The sequence below is a fragment of the Babylonia areolata genome, chromosome 29, assembly GCF_041734735.1.
Source record: "Babylonia areolata isolate BAREFJ2019XMU chromosome 29, ASM4173473v1, whole genome shotgun sequence".
Taxonomy (NCBI): Eukaryota; Metazoa; Mollusca; class Gastropoda; order Neogastropoda; family Buccinidae; genus Babylonia; species Babylonia areolata.
In genome coordinates this window covers 33,956,312-33,968,564 of record NC_134904.1, presented here as the reverse complement: position 1 = coordinate 33,968,564, position 12,253 = coordinate 33,956,312, and the positions used below count along the sequence as shown (strand labels likewise).

The 12,253-nt window shown below is 39.8% G+C and overlaps 2 long non-coding RNA genes across 2 annotated transcripts; one reads left to right on the top strand and one right to left on the bottom strand.

Moving 5' to 3' along the window:
• The first annotated feature begins 1,260 nt into the window (after window positions 1-1,260).
• Window positions 1,261-7,492, top strand: LOC143274843 (uncharacterized). Its single transcript, XR_013053314.1, has 2 exons — window positions 1,261-1,592; window positions 5,297-7,492. It is a non-coding gene; the product is annotated as an uncharacterized LOC143274843 (long non-coding RNA).
• Window positions 7,493-8,652: 1,160 nt separating this feature from the next.
• On the bottom strand, window positions 8,653-10,529 carry LOC143274798 (uncharacterized). Its single transcript, XR_013053309.1, has 2 exons — window positions 10,027-10,529; window positions 8,653-9,405 (listed from the first exon to the last, which is right to left on the bottom strand). It is a non-coding gene; the product is annotated as an uncharacterized LOC143274798 (long non-coding RNA).
• Between the last annotated feature and the right edge of the window lie 1,724 nt (window positions 10,530-12,253).

The following is a 12,253-nucleotide window of genomic DNA, read 5'->3' as shown; positions in this document are numbered from 1 at the left end:
CTTTTCTTCTTGGGACAGAATTTTTTAAAATATTTTTTCAGAAAAAAAAGTTGTAGTCTAGAAGGCCATCAAAAAAGGATTTTGGACAAGTTTTTTTTTTTATACAAGTATTGGGACTGCAGCTGTAAGAAATAATCGACAGTTGGTTTCAGATTCTCTTGGGTTTTTTTTTGTTTTTTGTTTTTTTTTTTTTTTTTTTTTTGGGGGGGGGGGGGTTGTTGTTGTTTTTTGTTGTTGTTTTTTGGTGTTTTTTGTTTTTTCAAAATGAAACACAATTAAACAGACATGTATTGGAAATGCAACTGTGAGAAATATTTGACGGTTGTTTTAAGATTCTCTTACTGTTTTTTGTTGTTGTTGTTGTTTTGTTGTCAAAATGAAACGCATTTAAACAGAAGCGCATTGAACCCCAGACATCATCGTAGATGCACTGCTGTATTTATTACAGTCGCGTTACTTGTCTCTTCGTGTGTGAAAACACAATTTCAATCTTGTGCATATTTTTCAGTATTATTTTTTTCAACATGTTTCTGTTAGCATCTTATTGTAAGTGTGTGTGTGTGTGTGTGTGTGCGCGCGCGCGCGCGCGCGCATGCGCGTGTATATGCATGCGTGCACACCAGTTTAAAGAAATAAACACTTTTCCTTGTTATATTTTCTTTTTCTGATAACAAACAGAAACAGAAAGTGGACAACAAATCGACGGTCTGTATGAGTACAAACCAAAGGAGCGTTGAAAAGCCACACCTTGAAAACAAGGTACACGTGTATTTGTATTTATATTTCTTTTTATAACAACAGATTTCTCTGTGTGAAATTCGGGCTGCTCTCCCCAGGGAGAGCGCCTCGCTACACTACAGCGCCACCCTTTTTTTTTGGTAATTTTTTCTGCGTGCAGTTTTATTTGTTTTTCCTATCGAAGTGGATTTTTCGACAGAATTTTGCCAGGAACAACCTTTCTGTTGCCGTGGGTTCTTTTACGTGCGCTAAGTGCATTCTGCATACGGGACCTCGGTTTATCGTCTCATCTGAATGACTAGCGTCCAGACCACCACTCAAGGTCTAGTGGAGAGGGAGAAAATATCAGGCGGCTGAGCCGTGATTCGAACCAGCGCGCTCAGATTCTCTCTCGCTTCCTAGGCGGACGCGTTACCTCTAGGCCATCAGTCCATATGTACTCGTTCCTCTTCTGCTGTCATGATCACGTGTTGCCGGAACTGCTGTTATAAAGACAGGCGCGTAGCGAAGGCTGTTAAACTCAACTCTACGAAGGCTCCGGCTCACAGAGACAACTACAGCTAGCTTGTCAAGCCATGACGACCAGCATGATCGGGTTTCTGTGGTTGAGCGTTCTTCCTAGCCTACTACACCTGGCTGCTGCAGACATGGGTTCCACTGATGGTCAGTGTCTGACGGGTCTGGTGGTCAACCAGGCGGTTCAGCTCCAGAAGCAAGCAACCAACTGCAGCAACAAGCAACCCAGCTGCAACAGCAAGCGGATGAACTGCGCAGTCTTCGGGAAAAGGTGGCGTCGATTGGAAACGACCTGGAAACGAACATTGGAAACCTGACAACGATCATTCAAGCACAAGGTTGATATATTTTTTTTTTCTTCCTGTGATTTCTGACACTGGTCTGAATAACAATGCTTTGTCTGTTGGGAACTTTCCTTTGAACAAATTATGATTCACAAGTTAACTCACTCAGTACGGCCTGTCCTCTCTTCTCCTCTACATAGATGTCCAGTGGGTGTCTGAATGACCCAACCTTTAGCTTCCGTCGTAAGAATTGTGGTATTCTTTATCAACATTCACCTCTTCAGTATAAGAGCCTTCCGCTTGTAATATTTTGATGGTGGTAATTGGGGTGAAACGCTGTTAACGTCGTCTCTTTTGCCGTTCGTATGGAGAGAGTTAACACACGAAGACGGTTTAGGCACTAGCAGGTCTGTGGCTTTGCTGGCGTTGGTGAATAGAAAATTCCCACTTTTTAACAATAATAATAATAATGATAAATGTAGGCTTATATAGCGCAGTACCCCCATCTCAGATGGGCCTCACCGCGTTTCACAATAAAAAAAAAATTAAAAAAAAGAAATTTAAGACTAAGTGTCGTAAAATATGTACAAAGTCTACAAAGTTTAACATGACAATGGCTAAAATATGCATATGTAAGACTGACATGATAAAAGATATATATATATATATATATATATATATATATATATATATATATATATACATATACATACACATATACATATATATACATACACATACATATACATACACACACACACACACACACACACACACACACACACACACACACACGGAGATTCGAACCCGGGACCTTCAGATTGAAAGTCCAACGCTTTAATTAACCACTCGGCTAATGCACCCGTCAGGGTCGGGTTCGATTGCTAGTCTTCCTCTTTCTGTCCAAGTTCAACTGGAAAATCAAACTGAGCAAAAAATGAGTCATTCGGATTGGACGACAAGCTGAGGCCTCGTGTACAGCACACACTTGACGCACTGAACTCATGGCAATAAACGTTTTTATCCTCTGGCAAAATTCTGTAGTATAAATTCACTATAATTGGTACGCAAATACATATATGGCCTAGAGGTAACGCGTCCGCCTAGGAAGCGAGAGAGAATCTGAGCGCGCTGGTTCGAATCAACGGCTCAGCCGCCGATACAGCTGGGCTTACTGCGTGGTGAATAGAAATTTTCCCCGCATTGTTTAACATAATAATATTATAATATAGCTCTGTAGTGTTATAGGCAATACCCCCATTAATGGGTTTCATTTGGTTCACATAAAAAATAAAAAAGAAATTTAAACAAGTGTTTCGTAAAATATTACAAATGTCACAAAGTTTAATGACAAGCTCAATTATTGCATATAAACTGCAATAATAGATATAATATATTATATTATTATATATAAATATGCACAATAATTACAACATTACATTTATATTACATACCAACTGAACATACATACTACACACACATACCAACACACAACACACACACAGATGTTCGAACCTCGAATTCAGATCAGATTGAAAGCCCAAACGCTTAATAACTACTGTTATGCCCGTCGGTCAGGTCGATTGTAGTCTTCCTCTTTCTGTCCAGTTCAACTGAATCAAACTAGCAAATAATGAGTCATTCGATTGACACAAGCTGAGGATTCTCCCCCTCCACTAGACCTTGAGTGGTGGTCTGGACGCTAGTCTTTCGGATGAGACGATAAACCGAGGTCCCGTGTGCAGCATGCACTTAGCGCACGTAAAAGAACCCACGGTACCAAAAGGGTTGTTCCTGGCGAAATTCTGTAGAAAAATCCACTGTGATAGGAAAAACAAATAAAAGTGCACGCAGGAAAAAAAAAAAAGAGGGTGGCGCTGTAGTGTAGCGACGCGCTCTCCCTGGGGAGAGCAGCCCGAATTTCACACAGAGAAATCTGTTGTGATAAAAAGAAATACAAATACAGATACAAATATTATACGCACGGGTTCTAGGCCTGACCAGCACGTTGGGTTATACTGCTGTCAGGCATCTGTCTAGCATAATTATTATGTTGTGACGTATATGACTTTGTCCGAGCACAAGAAAGTAAAAAAAAAAAAACCTGAAGAAGAAAAAAAAATTTTCCGCCAGCATGATGATTTCCTATCAATTTGATAAGAAAAGCTGTCATGTTAGTGTTTAACTGGCAAACATAATGTTAATACCTAGTTTCATTATCTAGTATATACACAACTGGCAAACATAATGTTAATACATAGTTTCATTTTCTAGTATATACACAAAGACATCATAGATACATGAGAGTTTAATGAAAATAAGAAAAGCTTCACCCCCCCCTCCCCCTATCCCACCTCCACGCTCCACCCCGCCGGTTTTTTTTTTTTTTTTTTTTTTTTTTTTAAATTTTGGGAAGTGAACACCTGAAAGATATGATTTTTTTTTAAAGCTGTGACGTCATGGGAAGAGCAGCTATAAATAAACATAAATAATTTAGGGCGGAGTAGGTGTTTAGCAGTGTAAGAGTAACTCTTACAACTTTTTGGAAAAAGGCTTGGTTTTTTTTTGGGGGTTTTGTTTTTTACTTTCATTTTGAATTTCTAACTTCAGGTCAGTGACAACAAACAACATACAAATAGAGAAGTGAGGCATGCACTCAATTTCGAACAATGCATAAAACTTCACAAAAGCTGTTTGTCATATTTGGAGCAGCTCACTCTTCATAGACGAGAACAAATGTACCTTCTTTAACTCACTCAGTACGGCCAGTCCTCTCTTCTCCTCTACACAGACCCCTCGGATGTCCAGTGGGTGTCTGAATGACCCAACCTTTAGCTTCTGTCGTCAGAATTGTGGTATTCTTTGTCAACATTCACCTCTTCAGTATAAGCGCCTTCCGCTTGCAATATTTTGATGATGGTAATTGGGGTGAAACGCTGTTAACTCTCTGTCGTCTCTTTCGCCGTTCGTATGGAAAGAGTTAACTTCTAATGTGATAGAAGTCGAAAATAGTCAATACTCTATTCATACTTTCGACTCGTGTTCGTATCTGATGCCCAAATTATGCCCATTTCACTGTGCAGTCATTCTCTCAATGTTTAGACTGTTTTAGGTCAACTGCCCTGTCTTCAGCAAACCGAATAGCATTCCCAGCATCAATAACTTGGTTACTGCGCAACTCTTGGTGTTAACTTGTGTATCAGTATCTCGTGTTCTGAATCTGCTGCCAAAGTTCTGAGTCTGCAACCCAAGTTCTGACTTGAAGTTGTGTAACTTGTGTAATGGAGAGAGTTACCACTCTTTACTATTTGTTAATCATATTGTCTCCTGGCCATTATTTGTATAATTTCCAGTGGATAAACTACTGAGGTAACCATGTATTTGTTCTGTATTGTCCATGTGTTCTGTGTGGCTTGTTCAGGATTAAAGAGGCTATGCCAGTCTTGAATAAAAGCTAATTTGTGTTTGCACATTTCTTCTGTCTTTGCTGTGATCGTTATAAGGACAGGCCCGGCGCTTCCTTTTTTTTTTATTTTGATTTTTTTTATTGAGGAAGTGTCTGGGTTTGTTCCAAATGTACTTTTTATTTACCTGTGTGCTAGCTGAATTGGTAGCGTAAGCATCACTGACTTGAAGTGGTGTACCTTGTGGAATGTAGAGAGTTACAACTCTTTACTATTTGTTAATCATATCGTCTCCTGGCCTCATTATTTGTATAATTTCCAAGTTCTAGGCCTCTTATGTTGTTTTGTCTTCAGCAAACCCAGTGGCGTTCAGAGCCGTGCTGAAGAAAACAGATGTGGTCGCCAATGCCCCAGTTCTCTTTGGAAAAGAATTCGCCACGACAGATGCAGCCTATGACGGCCATACTGGCATCTTCACTGTTACCACTGCTGGAGTGTATTCATTCGGGTTCCAGATGTTCCCTCAAAAACTGACCGCCTTCATATTCGACCTGTATGTCAGCGGCTCCATTACGGTTCGTTGCCGTTGCTACAACAGCGCCGCTTATTCCACGTCCTGTGCTGCCTCGTCCTTCGTTCATCTGCAGAGAGGGGACAAAGTGTGGCTGCAGACCAATTATGGGGGAGCGTATCACGCTACCGTACACAGCTTTTTCTCTGGTGCTCTCATTCATCCAGATCCTTGACTGTTCTGTTTGCAGGTTGTAGCCACACAACTGACATAATTATTATTAAAAAAAAAACCACAAGCAAGCGTGCAGACACATACACACACACACACACACACAAGTTTCAAGTTTCAAGTTTTAATTATCCTTTCACTCCTATTGGAGTATGGAGGATTACTGCAAAATACTCTTTTCGTGCCCATAACAAACATTTCCAAATACACAACAATGTCACATAAAAGTTGAGAAAACACAAAATGTCTTTTAATTCCAAAAGTATAACTAGGCAACATTTGCAAATCTAATCATCTTACTTACAGCTAAAATGACTTTTTTGCCTCCTTTGAGCATATTACAAAAATTAAAAACCGATTTTGGAGACAAATATTTTTTAGGAACATATCTATTTCGTAACTGATCATAATTGGGACATTCCATTATAAAATGAAACTCATCACACACACACACACACACGCACGCACACACGCACGCACGCACGCACGCACGCACGCACTCTCCTATACACGCACACATACCCTCATACACCGACACACACACATACACATCAAAACATCTATTCTATTCTATTCTACACAAACAGATTCATACACACACGCACGCACGCACGCACGCACGCACTCTCCTATACACGCACACATACCCTCATACACCGACACACACACACATACACATCAAAACATCTATTCTATTCTACACAAACAGATTCATACACACACACACACACACATATATATATATATATATATATATATATATATATATATACATACGTGTGTGTGTGTGTGTGTGTGTGTGCCCAGGAGTTTGACGTGCCTAGTTCATGAAAATATGGACAAGCAAATTCAGCAAAAGTCAGAAAACATTTCACACACGTATCAGCCCGTGCCTTGTCCTCTCTCTCTCTCTCTCTCTCTCTCTCTCTCTCTCCCTCTCTCTCTCTCTCTCCCTCTCTCTCTCCCTCTCTCTCTCTCTCTCTCTCTCTCTCTCTCCCTCTCTCTCTCTCTCTCTCTCTCTCTCTCTCTCTCTCTCTCAAGATATAATTTGTACAGGCTGGTTAAAGACAATTTAATTGTGTGTACATGATGGAGTCTCCCGTCAGACCGACGGATGAGTAGGCAGGCAGGCTTATCTGTCGGTGTGTGTCCTCATATGGGAGAGGAGGCCGATTCTGGATGCGCAGCACTTCCCACGGGTGTTGCCAAGGGAAAACGTCTCCAGAAGTTGAGCCCTGCTTCATTCGCTCACACTACTCCTTAATGGTCATATTAACATATATTGTTTTCGCGTGGCGTTAACGCATATTAGATGTGGACTCTTGCCTATAAATAATAATAATAATATGAACAGATATGGAAATAATACTGGGCAGTAGAATTGTCCGACGGGCGCAATAGCCAAGTGGTTAAAGCGTGGGACTTTCAATCTGAGGGTCCCGGGTTCGAATCACGGTGACGGCGCCTGGTGGGTAAAGGGTGGAGATTTTTACGATCTCCCAGGTCAACATACGTGCAGACCTGCTAGTGCCTGAACCCCCTTCGTGTGTATACGCAAGCAGAAGATCAAATACGCACGTTAAACATCCCGTAATCCATGTCGGTGTTCGGTGGGTTATGGAAACAAGAACATACCCAGCATGCACACCCCCGAAAGCGGAGTATGGCTGCCTACATGGCGGGGTAAAAACGGTCATGCACGTAAAAGCCCACTCGCGTATATGCGAGTGAACGTGGGAGTTGCAGCCCACGAACGCAGAAGAAGAAGAAGAATTGTCCACATTGTAAAACTTGTGTAGAAGACGAAAGGCACTTCTTGTATGCTTGTCCACTATATTCGGAGCTGAGAAATAGATACTTCGACAGCGGAATCAATGTTCCATTGGAAAGATTATTGGATGGTGAATGCAAACAGTTGCCTATATTAGTATCAAAGTTCATTTTCCATTCTATGAAAAAGAAGGCAGACATTTCTGGAAACTAACATGAGAAAGAAAACAATGTAACATGGAGGAAGCAGAAAAAAAAACACGTTTACTATAGGTCATGACAGTTAATGCTATCATTTGATGATGTTCTTGTGTAACATTGTATTTTTCCTTCTATGGAACTTCTTTATTTAGCTATTTAGTTATTTCACCCCCCCCACCCCCCACTCCCCCCCACCCCCACCCCCCTGCTGCCCCCACCCCCCTTGACTGTTTATGTGCTCATGGCCGAAAAAACATAAAAACATCATATCTCTCTCTCTCTCTCTGTCCTCTGTCTCTCTCTCTCACCCCCCCCCCCTGCCCCCCCCCCCCACCCGCTGCCCCCCCCCCCTCTCTCTCTCTCTCTCTGTCTCTCACATTTAATTAAGAATTATCTTGTGTTTAACGTGGAAAGATATCTACGATTTCTATTAACAAGATTTACATTTGGCATTTGGCATGCACAGATACCGTTATAAAAATGTTGATCATACAGAGAAGCCGTGTCCTTTGTGCAAGCAGTCAAATGAAGATGAAGTGCATTATGTTTTGATGTGTCCTGTGTTACATGGTTTTCGAGTAAGATGAATTCCAAAGAAATATTATGAACCGCCATGTTTGTTTAAAAGGTAGGTATGGTGTCAGCTGATAATGGTGTCACACATGATCTCGCATTGTCAGTTTAACTCTCTCCATACGAACGGCGAAAGAGACGACGTTAACAGCGTTTCACCCTAATTACCATCATCAAAATATTGCAAGCGGAAGGCTCTTATACTGAAGAGGTGAATGTTGACAAAGAATACCACAATTCTGACGACGGAAGCTAAAGGTTGGGTCATTGAGACACCCACTGGACATCCGAGGGGTCTGTGTAGAGGAGAAGAGAGGACTGGCCGTACTGAGTGAGTTAACGACTTCTCTTTTACGAAGTCCTTTAAGTAATTTCCTGTAACTGTATTTAGAGGGGGGGGGGGGGGGGGGGGGGGGGGGGGGGGTTCTTCCAAATTTCACCCACATTTTTACCCTCATTTGCCCAGTTTCCCCCAACCCTCCATTCATCCACATCTCCCACCCCTTCTAACCGATAATACTCAGATGTATTCATAAATATTTTAACAAAATGTCTTCAATCACCGATATGTGTGACGGGACATTAAACAAAAATTCCTCCTCTTTACATAGAGCTTTTAAGTTAAGAGAAATGGTATTATCATAATTTCTTTAACTGATTGTGAAAATGATGCGTGGTGATGGTTATGGTGACATCTGCAAAATTATTGTATTATCGCTCTTCATTCATATGGGGCTATGGCCTTAAGTGAATAAATCATCTCAGTCTCAGTCTCCGTCTCTCTCTCTCTCTCTCTCTCTCTCTCTCTCTCTCTCTCTGTAGCGCGCGCACGTGCATATCTGATAAAGAATAATGTGATTATCCCGCATACCCATCGTTTACTACAAGATATTCGTTGTCAATGATATGCCAACGCTTAGCTCCTCTTCGGCCGTCTCTCTCTCTCTCTCTCTCTCTCTCTCTCTCTCTCTCTCTCTCTCTCTCTCTGTCTCCTCTGCAAGTCTCTCTATGTATCTATCAGTCTGTCTCATTTGCAGTTTATCATTCACTTCTGTAATCTGTAAGGTTTTGATTTTGAATGTTGATTCACTGTACCCCTTCATGAGGGGCCATGGCCTTTATTGAATAAACTATCCGTATCCGTATCAGTCTGTCTCTCTCTTTAATTCTCCACGACCTTCTTCACTCTTTCCCTCTCTCTCTCTGTCTCTGTCTCCTCTGTCAGTCTCTCTATGTATCTATCAGTCTGTCTCTCTCTTTAATTCTCCACGACCATCTTCACTCTTTCCCTCTCTCTCTGTCTCTCTCTCTGTCTCCTCTGTCAGTCTCTCTATGTATCTATCAGTCTGTCTCTCTCTTTAATTCTCCACAACCTTCTTCACTCTTTCTCTCCCTCTCTCTCTCTCTCTCTCTCTGTCAGTCTCTCTATGTATCTATCAGTCTGTCTCTCTCTTTAATTCTCCACGACCTTCTTCACTCTTTCCCTCTCTCTCTCTCTCTCTCTCTGTGTCTCCTCTGTCAGTCTCTCTATGTATCTATCAGTCTGTCTCTCTCTTTAATTCTCCACGACCTTCTTCACTCTTTCCCTCTCTCTCTCTCTCTCTGTCTCTCTCTCTCTCTGTCTCCTCTGTCAGTCTCTCTATGTATCTATCAGTCTGTCTCTCTCTTTAATTCTCCACGACCTTCTTCACTCTTTCTCTCTCTCTCTCTCTCTCTCTCTCTCTCTCTGTCTCTCTGTCTCCTCTGTCAGTCTCTCTATGTATCTATCAGTCTGTCTCTCTCTTTAATTCTCCACGACCTTCTTCACTCTTTCCCTCTCTCTCTCTCTCTCTCTCTCTCTCTCTCTCTCTGTCTCTCTCTCATCTTCCTTTCTCTCCATCCCTGTCCCTTTTTATTGATTACTCATGATCGCTTTATTGTTTTGTAAATAAATACGTATGATTTATGTACCATGTATGCTTACGTAATTTCGTATATGTTGCTGTGTGTGTGTGTGTGTGTGTGTGTGTGTGTGTGTGTGTGTGTGTGTGTGTGTGTGTGACTCTCTCTCTTATTTTTCATCTTCAATTATCTTTTGCCCAGAAGGTCGAATGTAACCACACACACACAAAAAAAAATATATATATATATATAGATAAGTAAGGGAAAAGATAAGAATAAAAATAAAATAGAATAGAATTAATGACAAAGGGAAAAAAAACGAAAAGAAAAAGAAAAAAGTGCATTGTGCTTGTTTTTACCTTATTGAAATAAAATTTCGTTTCGTTTCGTTTAGTTTCGTTTAGTTTTTGTTTGGATTCGTTTCTTTTCTGTGTCTGTCCGTCTGTATATCACACATCCTGTCTATCTCTCTCTTCTCTCTGCTGTAATAATCCTTGTATTGTTGACTCACTTGAGTAAACCCGGTGTTCGGTTGCCTGTGTGTGTGTGTGTGTCTGTGTGTCCGTGGTAAACTTTAACATTGACATTTTCTCTGCAAATACTTTATCAGTTGACACCAAATTAGGCATAAAAATAGGAACAATTCAATTCTTTCCAGTCATCGTGTTTAAAACAATATTGTACCTCTTGGATGGGCACCCCAAAAAAAAAAAAAAAAATGAAGCCTAATTATATGCAAACTGCATTTACTGTTATATCTATATTTTTTGCATTCTCTAAACATGGCACTTTGATCTGATATTCTGACCCAACAACAAGAGCAGTCATTATTATCATTTTTTGTTCAAACAGGAACTTCTTTTGCTCAGCATGGAAGTTTTATTTATTTTGTAAACGTTTTGGTACAGATAGTAAAAAAAGGAAAATTACTCTGTAATTAATGCTAAAGGATTTAATTTGCTTTAAACTGATCTTTCTCATATCTTAAACATTACATTTTGAAATTATACTCACTACATAAAAAGCTTGGATTTTTTTTTTAAGTGTATCACAAATGAGTCTTGAAGGCCTTGCCTCTCTTGTTTTCATTATGCAGTGTACATTTATTTGGATTGGGTTAGCATGTCTATGTAAAAAAAACCAAAACCTTTCACTTTTTTTCTATTTTTAATCAGACAGAGCTATACTTATAAGATAAGATAAGATAAGATAAGAATAACTGTATTATCTCCAACTCGGGAAATTTGGTCAGGTGCATTATCACACCATAGACAAGTAAACATCATGGGGACCATAACTGTAAAAGTCAACAACAGCTTTAACAAATATTACGAAGACATAAATGTAAAAATTATCACACACACCGTTTCATACATTCATCCACACACTGCAGGTAATAACTGGTATTCTTAATGTAAAAACAGAAAGAATTAAGGAACATTATTTTGAATATAATTATAAACATAGCCTACTATATTGCACATTGATTATAATAGACAGATAAGATAAGAACACACGCGGGGTTCGAATCTGCCGTCAGGACTTTCTTTTTTCTTTCTTTTTTTTTTTTTTTCTTTTTTTCTTTTTTTTCTTTTTTTTTTCTTTTTAACCCGAAGCTTTATGATAACAAATACAGAACACATTTTAACGATTAGATTGTAAAAAAAAAGTGTATTACAAGTGAGTCTTGAAGGCCTTGCCTCTCTTGTTTTTGGTTTGTTATCACGTCCAAAAAACACCAGTGTATGGTCAGGAGCAGGTCTATCACAACGTAAACATTTATTTCTTCTAAATGTCTTACAAACTCTGCCAATGAATGTTGTACATGTAAATGTTTCCATGAATGAAGTAGAAATGTGCCTTTATTATCTTTAAAAAAAAACACACCCAAAAACACACTCAATATTTTGGAGTACTCATCTTCATCAAAATAGAATATGTCACAAGAACACGATAACTGATTTTCATCTGGAACTATTTCAGTCTTATCTCTTGGATCTTTCTTGAGTCAAAAATACTTTTTTCCATCTCTTCCATTCAAGCTTGTTAAAAAATTAAAGAAAAAAAGGGGTAGATTAAACAAAACAACAAAATTGAACTGTATAAAGACGTGAAAGTGAAGTCTGCACACACAACTTTACAAG